This window comes from Apodemus sylvaticus, chromosome X (genome assembly GCF_947179515.1).
Source record: "Apodemus sylvaticus chromosome X, mApoSyl1.1, whole genome shotgun sequence".
Lineage (NCBI taxonomy): Eukaryota > Metazoa > Chordata > Mammalia > Rodentia > Muridae > Apodemus > Apodemus sylvaticus.
This window is the reverse complement of record NC_067495.1, coordinates 97677176-97699855: the sequence shown is the minus strand read 5'-3', so window position 1 is coordinate 97699855 and position 22680 is coordinate 97677176. Positions and strand designations below refer to the sequence as shown.

At 41.4% G+C, this 22680-nt stretch overlaps 1 long non-coding RNA gene across 1 annotated transcript in view; it reads left to right on the top strand.

The window, feature by feature from the left end:
* The window catches only part of LOC127675250 (uncharacterized), a 33249-nt gene extending 24569 nt beyond the window's left edge, over positions 1 to 8680 (top strand). The window contains exons 2-3 of the long non-coding RNA XR_007975458.1: positions 8229 to 8290; positions 8616 to 8680. This is a non-coding gene — a long non-coding RNA (uncharacterized LOC127675250). The remainder of the gene's footprint in view (positions 1 to 8228; positions 8291 to 8615) is intronic.
* The last annotated feature ends 14000 nt before the right edge of the window (positions 8681 to 22680 follow it).

The window sequence follows — 22680 nt, the reverse complement described above, 5'->3', positions numbered from 1 at the left end:
ATTGTTTCTAATGGCTGAATAGTACTCCATTGTGTAGATATACCACATTTTTTGTATCCACTCTTCTGTTGAGGGATACCTGGGTTCTTTCCAGCATCTGGCAATTATAAATAGGGCTGCTATGAACATAGTAGAGCATGTATCCTTATTACATGGTGGGGAATCCTCTGGGTATATGCCCAGGAGTGGTATAGCAGGATCTTCTGGAAGTGAGGTGCCCAGTTTTCGGAGGAACCTCCAGACTGATTTCCAGAGTGGTTGTACCAATTTGCAACCCCACCAGCAGTGGAGGAGTGTTCCTCTTTCTCCGCACCCTCTCCAACACCTGCTGTCTCCTGAATTTTTAATCTTAGCCATTCTGACTGGTGTAAGATGAAATCTTAGGGTTGTTTTGATTTGCATTTCCCTAATGACTAATGAAGTTGAGCATTTTTTAAGATGCTTCTCCGCCATCCGAAGTTCTTCAGGTGAGAATTCTTTGTTTAACTCTGTACCCCATTTTTTAATAGGGTTGTTCGGTTTTCTGGAGTCTAACTTCTTGAGTTCTTTATATATATTGGATATTAGCCCTCTATCTGATGTAGGATTGGTGAAGATCTTTTCCCAATTTGTTGGTTGCCGATCTGTCCTCTTGATGGTGTCCTTTGCCTTACAGAAACTCTGTAACCTTATGAGGTCCCATTTGTCAATTCTTGCTCTTAGAGCATACGCTATTGGAGTTCTGTTCAGAAACTTTCTCCCTGTACCGATGTCCTCAAGGGTCTTCCCCAGTTTCTTTTCTATTAGCTTCAGAGTGTCTGGCTTTATGTGGAGGTCCTTGATCCATTTGGATTTGAGCTTAGTACAAGGAGACAAGGATGGATCAATTCGCATTCTTCTGCATGCTGACCTCCAGTTGAACCAGCACCATTTGTTGAAAAGGCTATCTTTTTTCCATTGGATGTTTTCAGCCTCTTTGTCGAGGATCAAGTGGCCATAGGTGTGTGGGTTCATTTCTGGATCTTCAATCCTGTTCCATTGATCCTCCTGCCTGTCACTGTACCAATACCATGCAGTTTTTAGCACTATTGCTCTGTAGTATTGCTTGAGGTCAGGGATACTGATTCCCCCAGATTTTCTTTTGTTGCTGAGAATGGTTTTAGCTATCCTGGGTTTTTTGTTGTTCCAGATGAATTTAATAATTGCTCTTTCTAACTCTGTGAAGAATTGAGTTGGGATTTTGATGGGTATTGCATTGAATCTGTATAGTGCTTTAGGCAAAATGGCCATTTTAACTATATTGATTCTACCGATCCATGAGCATGGGAGGTTTTCCCATTTTTGAGGTCTTCTTCCATTTCCTTCTTCAGAGTCTTGAAGTTCTTGTCATACAGATCTTTCGCATGTTTGGTAAGAGTCACCCCAAGATACTTTATACTGTTTGTGGCTATTGTGAAGGGGGTCATTTCCCTAATTTCTTTCTCAGCCTGCTTATCCTTTGAGTATAGGAAGGCCACTGATTTGCTTGAGTTGATTTTGTAACCTGCCACTTTGCTGAAGTTGTTTATCAGCTGTAGGATCTCTCTAGTGGAGTTCTTTGGGTCACTTAGGTAGACGATCATGTCGTCTGCAAATAATGATAGTTTGACTTCCTCCTTTCCAATTTGTATCCCTTTGACCTCCTTATGTTGTCGAATTGCCCGAGCTAGTACCTCAAGTACAATATTGAAAAGATAAGGAGAAAGGGGGCAGCCTTGTCTGGTCCCTGATTTCAGTGGGATTGCTTCAAGTTTCTCTCCGTTTAGTTTGATGCTGGCTACCGGTTTGCTGTATATTGCTTTTACTATGTTTAGGTATGGGCCTTGAATTCCTGTTCTCTCCAAGACTTTAAGCATGAAAGGATGCTGAATTTTGTCAAATGCTTTTTCAGCATCCAATGAAATGACCATGTGGTTTTGTTCTTTGAGTTTGTTTATGTAGTGGATTGTATTGATGGATTTCCGTATATTGAACCAACCCTGCATTCCCGGGATAAAGCCTACTTGATCATGGTGGATGATCGTTTTGATGTGTTCTTGGATTCGGTTGGCAAGAATTTTATTGAGTATTTTTGCATCGATGTTCATAAGGGAAATTGGTCTGAAGTTCTCTTTCTTTGTTGGATCTTTGTGTGGCTTTGGTATCAGCGTAATTGTGGCTTCGTAGAAGGAATTGGGTAGTGTTCCTTCTGTTTCTATTTTGTGGAATAGTTTGAAGAGTATTGGTGTTAACTCTTCTTTGAAGGTCTGGTAGAATTCTGCACTGAAACCATCTGGTCCTGTGCTTTTTTTGGTTGGAAGACTTTCTATGACTCCTTCTATTTCTTTAGGCTTTATGGGACTGTTCAGATGGTCTAGTTGGTCCTGATTTAATTTTGGTATTTGGTATCTGTCAAGGAAATTGTCCATTTCCTCCAGATTCTCCAGTTGTGTTGAGTACAGGCTCTTGTAGTAGGATCTGATGATTTTTTGGATTTCCTCAGTTTCCGTTGTTATGTCTCCCTTTCATTTCTAAGTTTGTTAATTTGGATACTTTCTCTGTGCCCTTTGGTCATTCTGGCTAAGGGTTTATCTATCTTGTTGATTTTCTCAAAGAACCAGCTCCTGGTTTTGTTGATTTTTTTGTATGGTTCTCTTTGTTTCTACTTGATTGATTTCGGCCCTGAGTTTGATGATTTCCTGCCTTCTACTCCTCCTGGGTGAAATAGCTTCTTTTTGTTCTAGGGCTTTCAGGTGTGTCATTAAGTTGGTAATGTATGCTCTCTCCATTTTCTTTTTGGAGGCACTCAGGGGTATGAGTTTTCCTCTGAGCACTGCTTTCATTGTGTCCCATAGATTTGGGTATGTTGTGTTTTCATTTTCATTGTGTTCTAAAAAGTCTTTAATTTCTTTCTTTATTTCTTCTTTGACCAAGGTATCATTGAGTAGAGTATTGTTCAATTTCCACGTGTATGTGGGTTTTCTGTTGTTTTTGTTGCTATTGAAGACCACTTTTATTCCATAGTGATCAGATAGGAGGCATGGGATTAGTTCTATCTTCTTATATTTGTTGAGGTCTGTCTTGTGACCAATTATATGGTCGATTTTGGAGAAGGTACCATGAGGTGCTGAAAAAAAGGTATATTCTTTTGTTTTAGGATAGAATGTTCTATATATATCAGTTAAATCTAATTGGTCCAAAGCTTCAATTAGTTTCATTGTGTCCTTGTTTAGTTTCTGTTTTCCTGATCGGTCCATTGAGGAAAGTGCAGTGTTGAAGTCACCCACAATTATTGTGTTAGGTGCAATGTGTGCTTTGATTTTTAATAAAGTTTCTTTTATGAAAGAGGGTGCCCTTGCATTTGGAGCATAGATGTTCAGGATTGAGAGTTCTTCTTGTTGTATTTTTCCTTTGACCAGCAAGAAGTGTCCCTCAGAGTCTCTTTTGATGACTTTGGGTTGAAAGTCAATTTTATCTGATATTAAAATGGCTACTCCAGCTTGTTTCCTGAGACCATTTGCTTGTAAAATTGTCTTCCAGCCTTTTACTCTAAGGTAGTGTTTGTCTTTGACCCTGAGGTGTGTTTCCTGTAAGCAGCAAAATGTAGGGTCCTGTTTACGTATCCAGTCAGTTAGTCTGTGTCTTTTTATTGGGGCATTGATTCCATTGATGTTAAGAGATATTAAGGAATAGTGATTGTTACTTCCTATCATTTTTGACGTTATTTTTTAAATTTGATTGCTTAACTTCTTTTGGGTTTGATGAAAGGTTACTATCTTGCTTTTTTCAGGGTGAAGTTTCCCTCCTTGTATTGGTGTTGTCCTCCTATTATCCTTTTTAGGGCTGGGTTTGTGGATAGATATTGGGTGAACTTGGTTTTGTCGTGAAATATCTTAGTTTCTCCATCTATGGTGATTGAGAGTTTTGCTGGATATAGTAGTTTTGGTTGGCATTTGTGTTCTCTTAGAGTCTGCATGAGATCTGCCCAGGACCTTCTAGCCTTCATAGTCTCAGGTGAAAAGTCTGCTGTGATTCTGATAGGTCTTCCTTTATATGTTACTTGGCCTTTTTCTCTTACTGCCTTTAATATTCTTTCTTTGTTTAGAACATTTGGTGTTTTGATTATTATGTGACGGGAAGTATTTCTGTTCTGGTCCAGTCTGTTTGGAGTTCTGTAGGCTTCTTGTATATTCATGGGCATCTCTCTCTTTAGGTTAGGGAAGTTTTCTTCCATAATTTTATTGAAGATATTTGCTGGCCCTTTAAGTTGTAAATCTTCACTCTCATCTATGCCTATAATCCTTAGGTTTGGTCTTCTCATTGTGTCCTGGATTTCCTGGATATTTTGGGTTACAAGCTTTTTGCATTTTGCATTTTCTTTAACTGTTGAGTCCATGGTTTCTATGGAATCTTCAGCATCTGAGATTCTTTCTTCTATTTCTTGTATTCTGTTGTTGATATTTGCATCTCTGTCCCCTGATTTCTTCCCAAGGCTTTCTATCTCCAAAGTTGTCTCCTTTTGAGTTTTCTTAGTTGTTTCTACTTCTGTTTTTAGATCCTGGATGGTTTTGCTTAGCTCCTTCACTTGCTTGTTTGTGCTTTCCTGTAATTCTTTAAGAGATTTTTGTGTTTTTTCTTTCATGACCTCAGCCTGTTGACCAAAGTTCTCCTGTATTTCTTTAAGAGATTTTTGTGTTTCGTCTTTCATGACCTCAGCCTGTTGACCAAAGTTCTCCTGTATTTCTTTAAGTGTTTTTTGCATTTCCTCCTTGTTGGCTTTTGTATTCTCCTGGATTTCTTTCAATGATTTTTGTGTTTCCCTTGCAAGGGCTTCTAACTTTTGAACCATTTTCTCCTGAATGTCCTTCATGTGTTCCTGTACCAGCATCATGACCAGTGATTTTAAATCCAAATCTTGTTTTACTGGTGTGATGGGGTATCCAGGACTTGCTGGTAGAGGAGAATTTGGTTCAGATGTTGCCATATTGCCTTGATTTCTGTTAGTGACCTTCCTGCGTTTGCCTTTTGCCATCTAGCTCTCACTGGTGTTACTTGGTCTTGTCAGTGCTGGACTCACCAGTGCAAGCTGCCCCTTCCCCGTTGGCCTCTGGTGCACAGCTTACACTCTGCACTGCCTGTAGACAGGGTGCTGTTGTCCAGGCTGTTCAGATCCCGAAGCAGGCACCTGAAGGCTCCCGCTGGGGCCCGCAGGTTTTATTGGAGCACACCGTGGGGGCATGTAGCAGGAATATATTCAATTCTTCTCAGCCCAGCCTACACACTAGCTTGATCTGAGCATGAGATACACTGAGAAATCTTGGCTCCAAATTAGCAGTTGTCTGTAAATGTGTGGATGTCAGTATGACTGTTGATTTCCATTTTTCGGGACTTGTCAACCTTAATTCCAATACCATTCTGGCTCAGTTACATTAGGTCTATATGGAGGTCTGTCTTCAGACAATGTTCTTCTCTGACTTTCTTCTGATTCTTAATTTTCATTTTCTATGCATGAATCTATGCAGTTTGACTTTAGACACCCAATTAAAATAAATAGTATTATCTTATTCTTGTTGCATGAAACATGTAGAATAATTTTGAAACAATAGACATCTTACCACTAATGAATAGTCAGAGTCAAGAACATAATAGACTCTGGGTTTGTGTATGTAGTTATTTAGGAATGTTTGGAGCCTTTCTAATGTATAAGCAGTATGCAGGTCTGTTGAGGTTCAATGTGATTCCATGTGCAAAACATATACTGCCGTGTCAAACAGACAGAGGGACCAAAGGACTCTGGATAAATTCTATTACATCAGGTGTCCCAGAACGCTCACTGTTAGATTACTGGTCCTCACACGTGGTGCACATGTGGTGCATGTCCAGCTCTTTCTGGAGTCATTGTTAATATTGTTCCTTCACAATCCTCCCATGTAGAGGTGAGTGTGTGCTACACTTCTTTATGCTCCAGGAGGGTAGTAGCACTTCCAGCCACTCGCCCTGGGAATCACCACTTACTTCAAATTTCACATGGCTAGTTGATTTTATCTCCTGCAGGTCCTATGTCCATCCATCCATCCATCCATCTGAGTCTCTTTCTCCCCCTAAATCATGCTGGTTCCTTTCTCCTCCGTCCTGCTTCCTTGATTTGGCAACTCTAAGGGTCCAGCCTGTTCCTCTCTCCCCAACCATTACCTGCTGGAATCTTTATTGATCAATCAAAACCCAACTGGGCCACTTTTCAGTTAGAATTTAAAATAGATTATGGACCGGAGAAGATAACATTTTTAAACTTGCAGGAGGCTCAGCAAGTACAAGCACTTCTTTTGAGGCATGCTTCATGATCTGAGTTCGGTTGTAACAAATCAGGGGAATGGCCACAAGTGGTCCTCATGATCTGTAATCTCAGGGTTCCTATAGCAAGGTGGGAGACATGGGCATAAGAATTACCAAAAATCTGACGAGCAAGGTAGCCTGGAATACATGGGACATGTAATATAATACATGTAGTACAATAAATGCAGTATACTACAGCAGCAGAAAGAAGAGAAACCCTCCCTCTAAAGAAGGTTGGGGGATACAGCTGAATCTAAAAAATATTGAATCCGGGTTTCCATGACAACAATCAATGCTCCTCCCCTCTCTCTGCTCAGGAACTAGGAATGCTCTGCCCATCCCTCCCTTCCTTTCTCTCAATGCAGAACTCATTCACTCTTGTTATCTGTCGCATTAGAAAGCATAAGGGAAACTACCACCAGCCAGAAAGCAGAGCTTCACTCAAGCTGTGAATAAAACATTCCTAGAGGCGTGCATGGCCCAGGCTCTCCTCACTAGACTAGGTCTCCATGGAAACATTGTCATGGTTATAGAGCAACATTGTTGCTGTAGTCATAGATGAGGTCACATGAGCCCTCTTCCCTCCCCCTGTTCTCCCACCCACCCCTTCTCACTTCCCTGTTCTGATTTTGCCCTATATTGCTACAATGAGTCTTTCCAGCACCAGGACACTCCTCCATTCTTCTTGTACATCATTTGATGTGTGGATTATATTTGGGTATTCCAATTTTCTAGGCTAATATCCAGTTATTAGTGAGTGCATACCATGATTCATCTTTTGAGTCCAGGTTACCTCACTTAGTGTGATGTTCTCCAGCTCCATCCATTTGCCTAAGAATTTCATGAATTCATTGTTTCTAATGGACGAATAGTACTCCATTGTGTAGATATACCACATTTTTTGCATCCACTCTTCTGTTGAGTGATACCTGGGTTCTTTCCAGCTTCTGGTAATTATAAATAGGGCTGCTATGAACATAGTGGAGTATGTATCCTTATTACATGCTGGGGAATCCTATGGGTATATGCCAAGGAGTGGTATAGCAGGATGTTCTGGAAGTGAGGTGCCCAGATTTCTGAGGAACTGCCAGACTGATTTCCAGAGTGGTTGTACCAATTTGCAAGCCCACCAGCAGTGGAGGAGTGTTCCTCTTTCTCCACATCCTCGCCAACATCTGCTGTCTCTTGAGTTTTTAATCTTAGCCATTCTGACTGGTGTAAGGTGAAATCTCAGGGTTGTTTTGATTTGCATTTCCCTAATGACTAATGAAGTTGAGCATTTTTGAAGATGCTTCTCAGCCATCCGAAGTTCTTCAGGTGAAAATTCTTTGACTCTTTACTCCATTTTTTAATAGGGTTATTTGGTTTTCTGGAGTCTAACTTCTTGAGTTCTTTATATACATTGGATATTAGCCCTCTATCTGATGTAGGATTGGTGAAGATCTTTTCCCAACTAGTTGGTTGCCGATTTGTCCTTTTGATGGTGTCCTTTGCCTTACAGAAACTTTGTAATTTTATGAGGTCCCATTTGTCAATTCTTGATCTTAGAGCATACGCTATTGGTGATCTGTTCAGAAACTTTCCCCCTGCACCGATGTCCTCAAGGAAAATTATTAATTGGGTTATTTGTTTGTTGGGAGTTTAACTTGTTATGTTCATTTATATTTTGGATGTGTGCCCTCTGTCCGATGTAGGGTTATTGAAGATGTTTCTTTCTAATCTATACATTGCTTTTTTGATGAATTGATGGTCACATTTGCCTTACAGTAGTTTTTCAGTTTCATGAGGTTCCATTGGTTAATTGTTGCTCTTAGAGCCTGAGCCACTGGAGTCCTATTTGGAAAAATTTTTTCTGCGCCAATGAGTTTGACGCTCTTTCCAAATTTCTCTTCTTTTAGATCCAGTGTATCTGGCTCAGTGTTGAGGTCCTTGATCCACTTGGACTTGAGCTTTGTGCAAGGTAACAAATATGGTTCTATTTTCAGTTTTTTACATACAGACTGCCAGTTATATCAGCACCATTTATTGAAGACTCACTATTTTCCCCCTGTATGTTTTTTGGGATCTTTGTCAAATTTCAAGTGTCAATAGGTATATGGGATAACTTCTGGGTCTTTGATTCTATTCCATTGATTGAATTGTGTGTCTTTGCACCCATAACCCCCTAGGTCTTTATTACGATTACTTTGTAGTACAGCTTGAGGTCAGGGATGGTGATTTCCCCAGAAGTTCTTTCATTGCTGCGAATTGTTGTGAATATTCTTGATATTTTGTCTATCCTTAAGGAGTCGAGAATTGATCTTCCCATGTCTGTGAAGAATTCTGTTGGAATTTTGATGGGGATTGGATTGAATCTACATATTTCCTTTGGTAAGATGGCCATTTTCACTATGTTGATATTGCCATTCCATGAGCATGGGGGATTTTCTGAGGTCTTCTTCAACTTCTTTTCTCAGGGTTGTGAAGTTCTGTCATACAGATCTTTCACTTGCTTGGTTAGAGTTACATCGAGATACCTATTGATATTTGTGTCTATTGTGAAGGATGTTGCTTCCCTAATTTCTTTCATTTCTTTCCCTGGCAGTTTGCCATTTGTATAAATGAAGACTACTGATTTGTGTGCTCTAATTTTATATCCTGTCATTTTGCTGATGTTGTTTATCAATGGTCATACTTCTCTGGTGGAATTTTGCAGGTCGATTATATATGCTATCATAACATCTGCAAATAGTTAAACTTTGATTTCTTTCTTTCCAATGTGTATCCGCTTGATCTCCTTTTGTTGTCTAATTGTTCTAGCTGGAACTTTGAGTACTAGATTGATTTAATAGGGAGTGGGCAACATTTTCTTGTCCCAGATTTTAGTGGGATTGCTTCATTTCATTTGATGTTGGCTTTTGGTCGGATGTATATTGCTTTTATTATGATTAGGTAGGTGTCATGAATTCCTGATGTCTCCAGGACTTTCAACATGAAGAGGTGTTGTATTTTGTCAAAGGATTTTTCAGAATCTAATGAGATGATCATGGGTTTTTTTTCCTTTGAGTTTGTTTATTTAGTGGATTATGTTGATGGATTTCCATATATTTATCTATCACTGCATCACTCGGATGAAGCCAACTTGATCTTGGTGAATGATTGTATTGATGTGTACTTAGATTCAGTTTCAGGGAGTTTTATTGAGTATTTTTGTATTGATATTTATAATTGAGATTGGCTTGAAGTTCTTATTCTTTCTTGGGTCTTTGCATGGTTTAGGTATCAGAGTAATTGTGACTTCATAGAATGAATTAGGTAGTATTCCTTCTGGTTTTATATCAGGGAATAATTTTAGGAGTATAGGTATTAGTTGTTTGAAGGTCAGGTAGAATTGTGCACTACAACCATCTGTCCCTGGAATATTTTGGTGAGAGGGTTTTGATGACTTTTTCCTTAAAGGTTATGGGATGGTTTAGATAGTTGATCTGATCTTGATATAACTTTCATGTGTGGTATCTGTCTAGAAAGTCATCCATTGCATCCAGGTTTTCCACTTTGGTAGACTATAGGCTTTTGATGTGGGTTATGATGTTTTTTTTGTTTTGTTTTGTTTTGTTTTTTTGTATTCCCCGTGCTTCTGCTGTTAATTCTCCCATTTCATTTCTGATTTTGTTAATTTGGATACTGTGTCTGTGCCCTCTGGTTAGTCTAGCTAAAGGTGTGTCTATCTTGTTGATTTTCTCAAAGTATCAGCTCTTGGGATTGTTGATTCTTTGTATCTTTGTCTACGTTTGTAACTGTTGGATTTCAGACCTGAGTTTGACTATTTCCTGCCATGGACTCCTCTGGGGTGTTTGCTTCTTTCTACTCTATGGCTTTCAGGTGTGCTGATAAATTGCTTGTATGGGATCACTTCAATTTCTCTTTGAAGGCATGGAGTGCTATGACTTTTCCTCTTAATTCTCCTTTCTTTGTGTCCAATAAGTTTGGCTATGATGTTTCTTCATTTCCATTGAAGTGTATATAGATATGGCAGATTATAGAAGTCTGAGTCTAAGATTAAGTACATTGTTCAACTTAGCCCATTACAGAAATCGTACAATGAATGCAATCAAAATAAGATACAATGACTTGGAATAAAGACAACAAGCATTGGCAGAGAAGATGAGGTAGTAAAGGAGAGTGAGAGGAAATAAAAAGTGAAGACAGAAGCACAGGAGAGGGAAGGAGAGAGGGACCCCCAAGGTAAAGTGTGGGGAAGAGATAAGTAGTAACAACCCATTGCCCATGGGGAGAGAGTGCTTAGGCAGTGCTGGATAATTGCTGATACTCAACCGACCAAGTGCTATGAATTATGTGTCAGTATTTCTCTGTGAGTCAGGATCCTTTTGTATTATATTTCTCTCTGGATGATTTACTTAAATATTCTTCCTTTATTTGAAATAAATTCACCCTTTCCTCTCCTAAAATATGCTAATTCCAGATTCCAGTCCCTGTACTTGTCTCAGATCCACTCTCCTTTCCCTCCTATTTGGATCTACTTTCTTCCTGTCTCTCATTACAAAAGCACAGGCTTCTAAGATATCACATCGAAAGATAACAAAATGACTTAGAATAAGATAAAGCACAACTATCACATAGAAGCTGGCCAAGGGAACAGAAGAAAGGAACCCAAAATTAGGCAATGAATCTGAGATCCACCTATTCACATACTTAGGTGTCCCATATCCAGTCAAACCTGAATGGTATAATATAATATATGCAGACATCAGGGTGCAGGCCCTGTGCCTTCATAATAGAACTGATCTTAAGATCCTTTCTGATATTAAAACTACACTGAGAATTCTGTCAGTCTCCATGGGTCACAAGTTAATTGATTCAGAGATAGAAAGCAGTTATTTACAACTTAGAACACATTCCAAGAGGTTGTAAAACAATTAACTAAAGGTGATAAAAGAGAAGAAATGATTTATTGTAGGTGCAAGGACAGAAGATAAAATATTGACTGGGTTGATTTATACAAAAGTTCATTAACAACTTATGGGTTTTAAACCTCCAGCAACCTGTAAAGCTAGTTACAATTAATGAACATCTAGTCTTAATGGATACATATGCAGACACTCTCTGTTGTATACTACTTATTAAATTTATGATATGAATTTACATTTGAAATTTTAGTGAACTTGTAAAAAAAGAAATGGATTTTTGTAAAATCCATGTGATCCATTTCCCTAAAATAGTTAGGGAAAAACTATGTCCACTACATTGTAGGGAACTATTACATCAGAGCAGGAGGAGAGAGCAAGATTAGGAGAAGGCAGGAGAAGGACAGCAGAGCAGAATAACTAAGAAATTAAAAGCAAACTTGGAGATTAAGAGAGCAATATGCAGTATGCAGAGAGACAGAGGGACTCAGAAGAAGCTGCAGAGAAAGCAGAAGGAGCAGGCAGGCTTCTCCTTGCCATGGGACTGAACAGGAATTTTCTTAACAGTAAGGCTGCCTAAGTCTTACTAAAGACAACAGAGCTTTTTCCTTGAAGACTGAGGTTTAATCTTTTACCAATAAATGGGCAGAAGCTTTCTCTTTCTCTATGCAGTGAAGATGGGAGCTCAGTTTTCATCCAGAGTGAGTGAATTCTTTCTGCAGAGACACTTGGTTTATTGCTCCATATATGCAGGTAAGTATCAATGTGTGTGTATATGTAGGTAAGTATGGGTGTGTGTGTGTGTGTGTGTGTGTGTGTGTGTGTGTGTGTGTGTGTGTAGGTATGTATGTAATTATGATTTTAGCATGCAACTAAGTTCTTCTCAATTGCATGAAGTTGTATGACTGTGTATGCATGATTTTCTATATGAATTTATGTGAGTCTATACATATTTGCTTGTGTTAAAGAATTTCCTTTTGCTAGTGACTCTAGTCTGGTTCAATAAATGTTTCTTGTTCTAAAACCTTCTTCCTGCCTGACAAGCTAGAGACAAGTCTTCTGGCCAAGAGATAGCAAACCCCTGGCAGTTAATCCTTTACTTAATCCCCCTGTTTGCTGATGAGGTGCTAAAAGCTACAGCCTGCAGTGCTTGGGCTCAAAGGATAGGCAGGCCAGCTACCCTTGAAAAGTAACTTAGACTTAAGATAGGTAAACATTATAAAAATGCAACCCTAATATCTTGCAAGAGCAAGTCTTGCTCCCACCTACACACTCTGTCCTCAGATATCAAGAGAGAACATGAATGCCAGAGCAGGTCCCTGAGAGTTATTCACTCAGATGTCAACAATAAACAAATACATGAAATTTGCAAGCACATGGATGGACAAGTAAAAAATATCCCAGAGTGAGGTAACACACATGCAACATGATAAACATTGTACATATTTGCTTATATGTGAATATCACAAGTTAAATAAATAATGATAACCAAGCTACAATCCATAGACCCAGAGAGGTTCTGCATAGAAGGAGTGACTAAGGGGACACAAGAATCTCTCTGGGAGGGGAGAGTAGAGTAGATAATGTGGGTGAGTGCAGAGGGTACAAGAATAGGAGGATCAGGTGCTTTGGGAGAGGGGTGATGATGGTGTTGAGCAAGAGAATGCAGTGGAGACAGAATCCATGGGCAGTGGAGAGGTGTTAAGGAGATTATTGCAGTAGAAATAGTCTAAATTATGTGAAGTCAATGCAAATGTGGTCTCCAAATAAAGGGAGAGACAGGGAGTGTTGCCTGTCCATCTAGTGTCACCAAACAAATCTTCCAGTCATAAATGCTTGGATCGACAATGTGGTCCTGGCTGCAAGACATGCTAGGTCATCTGCAGAATAGTCCTGCAGGGGTCAACAACCAACATCTGAATTGATTTAAAGCCCACTCCAATAGACAGGACCTACAAATGCTTCCATGACCAAAACAAGAGGAGATAGCCCAAGGGACCACGAGTAAAACTAAATACTATTGTCCATAACAAAACAGGGGGAGGGTGGTGGGATAAATGAGTCTTGGGGTACCCTCAGGTAAAATACTTGTTAGTTCTGCAGACCTAATTGTGACATTCATTCTGCTGCATTTATTCAGACCTGGCTTGATCATTTAGAATCTATGCAGACGATCCTGGGTGAGAAAACGAAACTGAGCAAAATGTGGGTTGACCAGAATTTGGCAGTCCTATGTTCTGGCTGGCATTGAAGCCCCTTGTTTGCTTTTGGAATATATTGTCTGCTTAGGACATAATCTCATGTTTGCATTGCATGATCTAGGCCTGTGTACATTAGCCTTCTCCTGTCATTTCTGGTTGCATAAGGACAGTATTGAGATGGGGGTGTTCTAAGTCTCCCGTCCATTACCTCTGGGGTCTTGTGCTGCATGAGACTGTTAGCTCAAGCCTGACCCTGTGTCCCTCAGTGTCCCGCAGTCCGCGCTCAAGCAAGCGCGGTGAGCAGACAGGACATTTTGTGCAGAAACCAACATCAATGACCTAGCATTATATAAATGATGTTCCCTGTGAACACAACTCCTGCTTGGCCTGTCTTCTTACTGCTGCTGACAAGAAGGGCTGTAGACATTTGTTTGTCACTGATGCAGAAGCATACTGTGTGTGTTTTTGTCTGTGTGTGGACTTCATATTAATGTAAACATGCACATGAACCTCAGACATACACACACACACAGAGACACACACATATGAACAAGGATCACATGCACATCCATAACTCTCCAAACACACACATGTACACAGGCACACACATATATGTGCACAGGCCTTCACACACACAAACAAAACCTAAGTTATCATAAACAAATGTTTCCAACTTTGTGTATAAAATGATAAGCATGAAAGAATAATTGTACAGCAAACCACAAACACTTGGTTGCTTTTTAAAGTAACCAGGGAGCAGAGCACAATGCTGATGATTGAAAGAGAATGAATATTTCTGACAGGGAGGGATCTGGGAAGTCATAGCATAGGCTTCTGGAGAGGGTTGGAATGTTTGGGAAACACATCTGAGTGCAACAGAATTCAATCAGATTATTGATACCATATTCTCTATGTAGGACCCCTGTATGCACTGTTTGAACTGCTCTCTTTACTCAGAGCAGCGATGAAGTGAGTTGTTGAGCACTAGATCTGTGGTGCTCCATAAGTGGGAACTGCTCTAGTATACCCTTGAAGCTTCCAGACAGCAATACATTAACAAGAGGATATTTGGCACTCTGTAAAACATGAGCCCTTTCCATTGAAATGTAAGACTATAGGTGTGCTGCCACCCTGTGGCTGTAATGAGAACTGCATCAGTGTGATTCAGGCCTGATGATCTCTGTTTGGGAGGAAGAGAAAACAGGCTGTGAACTGAACTTGATAGGACCTTAACTCTGGAGTTTGCAGAATTTTTTACCTCTTATTATTTTCTTGGCATATAACAATTCATACCTTAGGCATATCTAATACACCCCAGAGATTGGAACCCGATCCTGGTCTGAGGTGAAGACAAAGAATAGACATGATGGAGCTATAGAAGCTAGGATGAGTCTAAACAGGAACACACAGCTGCAGGCACACACAGAGCACACAGAGGAAAATCCATTTGTGCATCTCATTCATTTGTTCCATGAAACTCAAACACAATACTGTCACTGTGTATAGAAAATATATACATGTACATCCTCTATCAAATGTGTGTGTGTGTACATGCATGCAGCAGGAGGCAGAAGAGAGCCTCCAGTTTTGCAAGTCAGGTGCCATTTTCCTTAAACAAGGTTTGTCACTGGCCTGGGACACCCCAGCTAGGCTAGGCTGACTGCTCAGCAATACCTGGGAATCTGGGTCTCTACATTCACAGGCAAGCATGTGCTGCCACACCCATTTTATTCTTCCTGGGGATGGAACCAAGGTTCTCCTGCTCACAATGTTATCACTTTACTGACTGAGCCACTCCCCTGCCTTATTCTATTCTCAATGAGAGAACTAGTATTTTTCCCCTTCCCAGATATAAATTTTCAAACAGCAGTCAAACCACAAATGCTCCTCCCCTCTCTGCTCAGTAACTAGGAATGCTCTCCACAGCATTCCTTTCTCTCAAAGCAGAATTCAGCATTCCTTTCTCTCAAAGCAGAATTCATTCACCCTTGTCCTTTATCACCTGAGAAATCATACCCATAAGGGAAACTAAACCAGCTAGAAAGCAGAGATTCCCTCACCTTGTGAAGGAAACATTCCTAGAGGCATGGCCAGACAGTGCTCACCAGAAGATGGAGGTCTCCATGGAAACATCATCAAGGTTAAAGAGCAACATTGTTTTCACATCAAAGTTATAGAGCAACATTGTTTTCATGGTCCTAGATGAGCTCTTTTACTATACTGAGGAGACTCTGGAGGTCTTTATGGAAATGTGTTCTAGGTTGTGACACACTGTGTAGAATGAGACCCTGAAGAGAAAAAGAAAATCCTCAGAGATACAGGGAGTCGAACCCAGGACCCCATGTACTTAAGGCATGAGGCTCTACAACTAAGCTATATTGCGAGGGTACTGATTGGTGTGATTATAGCCTATATCAACACACAATGACTGAAGCTGCATTTACAGGGCCTGTAAGAATCTGCATCGTGACTTTGTGCATGATTTATGGCTTCTACTTTATTGTTTTATGGAATTTTTATGTTATTCTTCTAGAAGAAAAGAATCTATTTTTAATGAAAAGAAAATAGTACTAAGAACAGGAAATTTTGTGTTCTTTGAGACATGGCATACACACAATAAATTGAGGGCGTTGGGTCAAATTAAATATAATGTGTTTCTGCAGGGTTTGTAAGATCAGGACAAGGTGGGCAGAGGTTGGGACCATGGCATTGCAAGGTTGGGTACACTGACACTTGGGTTTCCTTCACCCTCGTGTGCCTCCCTAGGAGGAAGGCTACCAGGAGCTCTCTGAGACCGAGGCTCCACGGCTGCTCCAATGCAGGTTTAAATGATTTCTTCAGCCTAAATGTGCATTTATAAAGGAACTGAGGGAGGATAAACCTTGAAGATCAGTCAGTGTCATGGGGACAGCATACAGAAGTGCCTTGATCCTGCTCCTGGAGGAAACAGTCTTTTGTCCTTTCCACTAGCTTAGAAGAACTCTAGTGAAGCCTTTGTCTTTCACTGCTGGGTTCCCTGGATGTGCATTAGTATCAGCTGGTATTTGACAGTTTGAATCCCTGACATCCATGGTGCAGAGTTATGTTGATGGTATGAAATCTATCCAGTTGGATGGTAAATGGCCACAAGAGGAAGGACATCTCAGAAGACTAACAAGTGGTACACTAGCCTAGGTGATGTCCAGAGGACTGTGACAGGCATCATAGTTGCAAACACCCTCTTATTCTGCTTCTGGAGAGTGCAGTCCCTGCATTGGACCATGGTCAGATTCTTTACATCCAACCCAGCATCAAAGGCTCTTTGTTCTCCAAGGTTGCTGTCCATGATCACTCACTTTTTCCTTTTTAATTTTTTTTATTTTTAACGTTATTTTATGTTTATTTACATTCCAATTGATTTCTTCCCTTGATTCCCCTCCCACAGATTCTCATCCCATTACTCTTCCCTCTTGCCTACAAGAAGGTGCTCACCCCATGCCTCCTCCTTCCTGGGCCCTCAAGGCTCCTAAGGATTAAGAGCATTTTCTCCCACTGAGGCCAGACAAGGCAGTCCTCTGCTGTATATGTGCCAGGGGCCTCAGATTGGGCCTGTATCCTCCTGGTTGGTGTCTCAGTCTCTGGGATGTCCCTGGGAGTCTAGGTTAGTTGATTCTTCTGCTATTCCTATGAGGTCATTGTCTTTTTCAGGTTATTCAGTCCTTCACCAAATTCAACCTCAGGTTGAATCCAATGGTCAGGTGTAAGTATCTGCCTCTCTGTAAGTCAGCTGCTGGTAGGGCCTCTCTCAGGAAAGCCTTGTCAGGGTTTGGTCTGTGAGCACAACATAGCATCAGTAATAATGACAGGACCTGGTCACCCCCATGAGATGGATCCCAAGTTGGGCTGGTCATTGGCAGCATTTCCCCCAGTCTCTTCCCCAGTTTTGTTTCTGTGGTTCTTTTAGACAGGAACAATCCTGGATCAGAGTCTTGACTGTAGTTTATTATCACTGTCTATCTAAAGGAGGTGGATTCTTTGAGTTCCCTCTTCCCTATGTTGGGGGTTTTGGCTAAGGTCACCTTCAATGAGTCCTGAGAGTCTAGTACCTCCTAGGTCTCTTGTGCTATATAGATGGTCCCCCTACTTCCCATTCACAGAGGATGCATATTTCCATTCATTCTCCTGGCCCTCTGCTATACTCTCTCCTGTCCCCTCCATATCAGACCCTGTTCCTCCTTTCCCCTCTCCCTCCCATCTCCCACACAGGTCCCTCCCTCCCTCTGCCTACTGTGATTATCCACCCCCTCCACTTCTGAGCAGGATTGAAGCCTCCTTACTTGGCATTTCTGCATGTTGTGATGTTCTCTGGGTTGTACCCTAGGTAATCAGTACGTTTTGGGTAATATTCACTTATCTAGTTCCACCCATTTACCTGATAAATCACGATGTCCTTGTTTTTATAGCTGAGTAGTATTCCCTTGAGCAAGTGAAGCACATTTTCTGTATCCATTATTCTGCTGAGGGACATCTGAGTGGTTTCTGGCTATTACAAATAAGGCTGCTATGAACATGGGGGAGCATGTATCCTTGTGGTACAGTGGGGTGTCTTTAGGGTATATGCACAAGGGTGATATAGCTGATGAAGTAACATGGCTTAGAGAGGCGTGGTTCCCCCTCTTGAGGTCTGAGACAGATCATGAAAGGTCCCCAGTAGTTGCAAAATTGACAAATTGGCTGCTGCTAGCTGCTAACAACAGAATGGGCTAAGAAAACATAAGTTGTTCCCAGGTCAAGGTGCTCTTTTTGATGTATGTGCCCTCCTTATGGTTTAAACAGGTGCTGTAAACCAACCAGCTTAAAGGCCAACATCCCTTTACAATCTCATGTAGGTCCAAGGCTTGCAAACACCTGCATCTTGCTTGCTCCTTTATAATCCCTTTCGCCTAGATCTCTGGGCCTCTCTCTTCTCCTGTTGCACCATCAGGAATCTCTGTGACCTGAGCTCAAGCTTGAATAAAGACCCTCATGTGCTTGCATAGGAGTTGTGGTTCCTGGGTGTCTCCTCCCCCCCCCCCCCCCCCCCCCCCCCCCGCAAGTAAGCTGGCTGGAGTCACTCAACTCTTCCAATAGCTACCTCCGGCCTTTGTTCTGTGAACAATAGGCTCCGCACCTTGGCTATTGACACCACCCCCAAGCCCGTGTTTACCTGAGTCGCCGGCCCGAAGGCAGACGACCCACTGAGACGTGGGGCCAGAGAATTCACAAGACCCAAGACCGCCTCTGAAGCCACAGACTTGTGGGGGGTTGGTCGATCCCCCAAAATACTATTTAACCTGTCTTAAAATTATTAAAACCAGTCTTGAACCGGAATCCCCGCCTTGACTCAAATTTCTTTTCGTCTCCTCTGTCCCTGTTACCCCAAAATTCTCTCAACAGGTAACCTGGTTTACATGTGGCTGCTGGCAGCTACATAATTGACCTCCTCATTTTCAAATTAATAAAAAAAAAGGAGGACATGTACAGAGCCATATTGGGGCAGTCTTGCATTTGGTCAGAGTTTGACTATGGTCAAGGTTAACTCCTCCCAGATAGCCAGGATCCTTCTCCACCCAGGGTGGAGTGCTCGAAGTAAAGGTTAAGTTCATTGTTCCTCCAGGTCTAGGAATTCCTGAATTAAACAGGTGACCCACCCAGCTGCCAGAGCAGTCAAGACGGAGGACCTCCAAGAGAAGCTAGACAACTTCCACCGGAACTCAGCCTGGAGTCTGGGGGGAAGGGTTTGCCCAAACTGTTAAAAGGTCTGGCGCCATTAAAGTTTCGGGCTTTGATCAGTGAATATTGTCTTAGCCGCACTTCTTTTCGCCCCTCTTCCCTATTTATTCCTCAGCTTCTGTTCCAGAAACCCGCTTCGTAATAGCTGCAGGCAGCTATGGAACCCTAAACCTGGGACTTATATTCAACTTCACAGGGTCCTAGAGTAGGTCTGCTGTGGACTCCCCTTGTAAACTTTGTATATTTTGTAAACTTGGTAAACCATCTTAGAGGGGAAATCTGCCATGTCCCATCTTGAGGAGCTCCAGCAGCCAGGACACACCCCCAGACTTCCTTAACTGTCATTAGAGTGATTCCAGCCTCTGTAAAGTTCATAAAGTTTATCTCTAGCCTCTCAGCAGAACCTGCCCCAGATCAGGCTAATTTTAGGTGAAAAGTCTGAATGAAAGCCACCAATCCCTGAGCATGAAAACCCACCAATCCAGGAACAGGAAAACTCACTAATCTCTGAGCTCCCCCAGACTCAGCACTTGAAATTCCCCCATCACTCACAGTGGAAATCTCCTCTCTAGAAAACTCAGCCCCCTAGGAAACACTTTACAAAGACTGTGTGTGTTTCTGTGACAGTTCTCAGCTCCCTCTTGGAAGCAGAGGAAGACACTCCTGTATTTGTCTCTCCACCATCTGAACCCTCCCAACAGGTCTCTTTTATGGGATTTGCTGTCTGGTATGACTCTCCCACATGAATTAAAACAAAAACAAGGAAAGAAGTGTAGTGGGGCTGAGGCTCCTGAGGTCCTCATCTCACCTGTGGATACACACCCCTCCCCCATTCCCTCCCCACCCCACCTGCTGCCCCTGTAGGGACAAAGCCTCTGGTGAGTCTTGCCTCTTAGCATCTGTCACTACAGTCCCTCTCCTAGGCCATGGTGAGAAGGGATTGACTCTTCTTTGTAGGAGATTATTGTAGAGTCCTCTAAGTTTCAGTGACACTTGACTAATCATACATGTAATGCAGACAGTTTCAAAGCAGGTCAAGGCCATCTCCTCCGACTAGCAGCAATCAATTGTGGACTTAGTACTGTTTTCTCAAGAGGTCTGTGGAGAGTTCAAGACAGCTGGTGGAGAGTAGTCTGCCTACGTACGTTACCTTTACCCACTGGACTATATGAGGTGAAAAATAGTGTGTGGGAAAGTTGAGAAAAAGTTTACCAGCTTCCCCAAAAATTTGAAAACAGTTTTTGAAGGCCTGAAAGCTAAGGCATGTTTTAAAAGAGAATAGAAGTGTGTTCAACAAGTTACTGGAAACTTTGATGCCCTGAAAGATGAGAGCATATTGCTAATTCAGTAACATTATTATGAATTTGGCATTATACTGTTAACTGAATTATTAAGCCAACATAAAATTGAGTTAAAATGGAGGAACATGAATAATTCAGTATTATTTGTTATAGGTCTGTTAGGTTTTGAAGAGCATATGACTATTTGGTCTTAATATTCTTATTTTCTTTTTATTGAAAATAGATTTTTTTGTTATACAAGAAACGACACAAAAAACCTCCTAAAATACTAAAGTGGATGCTATGAATTTTACACAAAGACCTGATGTCGATTTTTGTGGAATCTCATGCTGATGATGTCTGAATTTTGCAGAAACCTGTGAATTTGCTTCACTCTCTGTGAGTTCATATATGAAATGATCAGACTCCTCACAGGTATGGGGCTGTGGCTCAATGATAGAGCACATGCTTTGCCATGTATGGGGCACCAGGCTTGATTCCCGGCATCTCCACATAAGTCTTTTCATCTTTGGATTTTTTATTTTCAGATCCGTTTCTACACATAGTGTCTCAGAATTTAAGTTATGAAATGATAGATGCATAGGTAATTATTGATGAAAGCACGCATCTAGGACCATGAAAACACTGTTGCTCTATGACATGACATTTCCATGGAGACCTCCACAGACTGGGGAGAACACTGTGGTCATGTCTCCAGGAATATGTTTTGTTCACAGCTTGAGTGAAGCTCTGCTTTCTGGATGGTGGCAGTTTCCCTTGTGGGTAAGCTTTCTCAGGTTGCGAGCCTAGATAACAGGAGGGAATGAGTTCTACTTTGAGAGACTGGAAGAGAGGGTGGGGTGGAGCCATCCCTAGTTACTAAACAGAATGCTCAATGTGGTTGTCATGGAAACCTAGAGTCACTGTGGAAACCTTTTTCAGTGTGTACCTAGGAGAATATGTAGTGAAAGGAGCATTCTCTGGAGCCAGGCTTGTGGGTTCCCAGAGGTGAGCACTTGAATCTCCCTGAGGGTGGAAGACAGATGCAGGGATTCCAGACCCAAGTAGGCTCACTCCCACTTCAGGATTTGTGGTCAGTGTGTTGTTGGCAGAAGGAGAGGGATTGGGACCTTTCTGCCTCCTCAGATGCTTTTTTTTTTTTAATATTTTTATTTTCTATATTCTTTGTTTACATTCCAAATGATTTCCCCTTTCCAAGATCCCCCCTCCCCAAATGTCCCATAAACCTTCTTCTCTCCATCCCTTCTCCAATCACCTCCCTCCTTTTTCTCTGTCCTTATATTCCCTTTCAATGCTAGATCAATCCTTCCCAGTATCAGGAAGCTCTCCATATTTCTTCATGGGAGTCATTTGTTATGCAATTTGTGCCTTGGGTATTCAGGGCTTCTGGGCTAATTAATATCCACTTATCAGAGATTGCATTCCATGTGTATTCTTTGGTGATTGGGTTACCTCACTTAGGATGATATTTTCCAGATCAAACCATTTCCCTAAAAATTTTGTGAATTCATTGTTTGTAATTGCTGAGTAGTATTCCCTTGTGTAAATATACCACATTTTCTGTATCCATTCCTCCTTTGAGAGGCATCTGGGTTCTTTCCAGCTTCTGGCTATTATAAATAAGGCTGCTATGAAAATAATGGAGCATGTGTCTTTATTGCATGTCAGGGAATCCTTTGGGTATATGACCAGGAGAGGTATAGCAGGGACCTATGGAAGTGTCATGTCCAGTTTTCTGAGGAACCTCCAGACTGATTTCCACAGTGGTTGTACCATCTTACAGCCCCACCAGCAGTGGAGGAGTGTTCCTCTTTCTCCACATCCTTGCCAACACCTGCTGTCTCCTGAGTTTTTGACCTTAGCCATTCTGACTGGTGTAAGGTGAAATCTCAGGGTTATTTTGATCTGCATTTCCCTAATGACTAATGATGTTGAGCACTTCTTAAGGTGCCTCTCGGCCATCTGAATTTCTTCAGGTGAAAATTCTTTGTTTAGATCTGTACCCCATTTTTTAATAGGGTTATTTGGTTCCCTGGGGTCTAACTTCTTGAGTTCTTTGTATATATTGGATATTAGCCCTCTATCAGATGTGGGGTTGGTGAATATCCTTTCCCAATTTGATGGTTGCCGTTTTGTCCTTTTAACGGTGTCCTTTGCCTTACAGAAACTTTGTAATTTTATGAGGTCCCATTT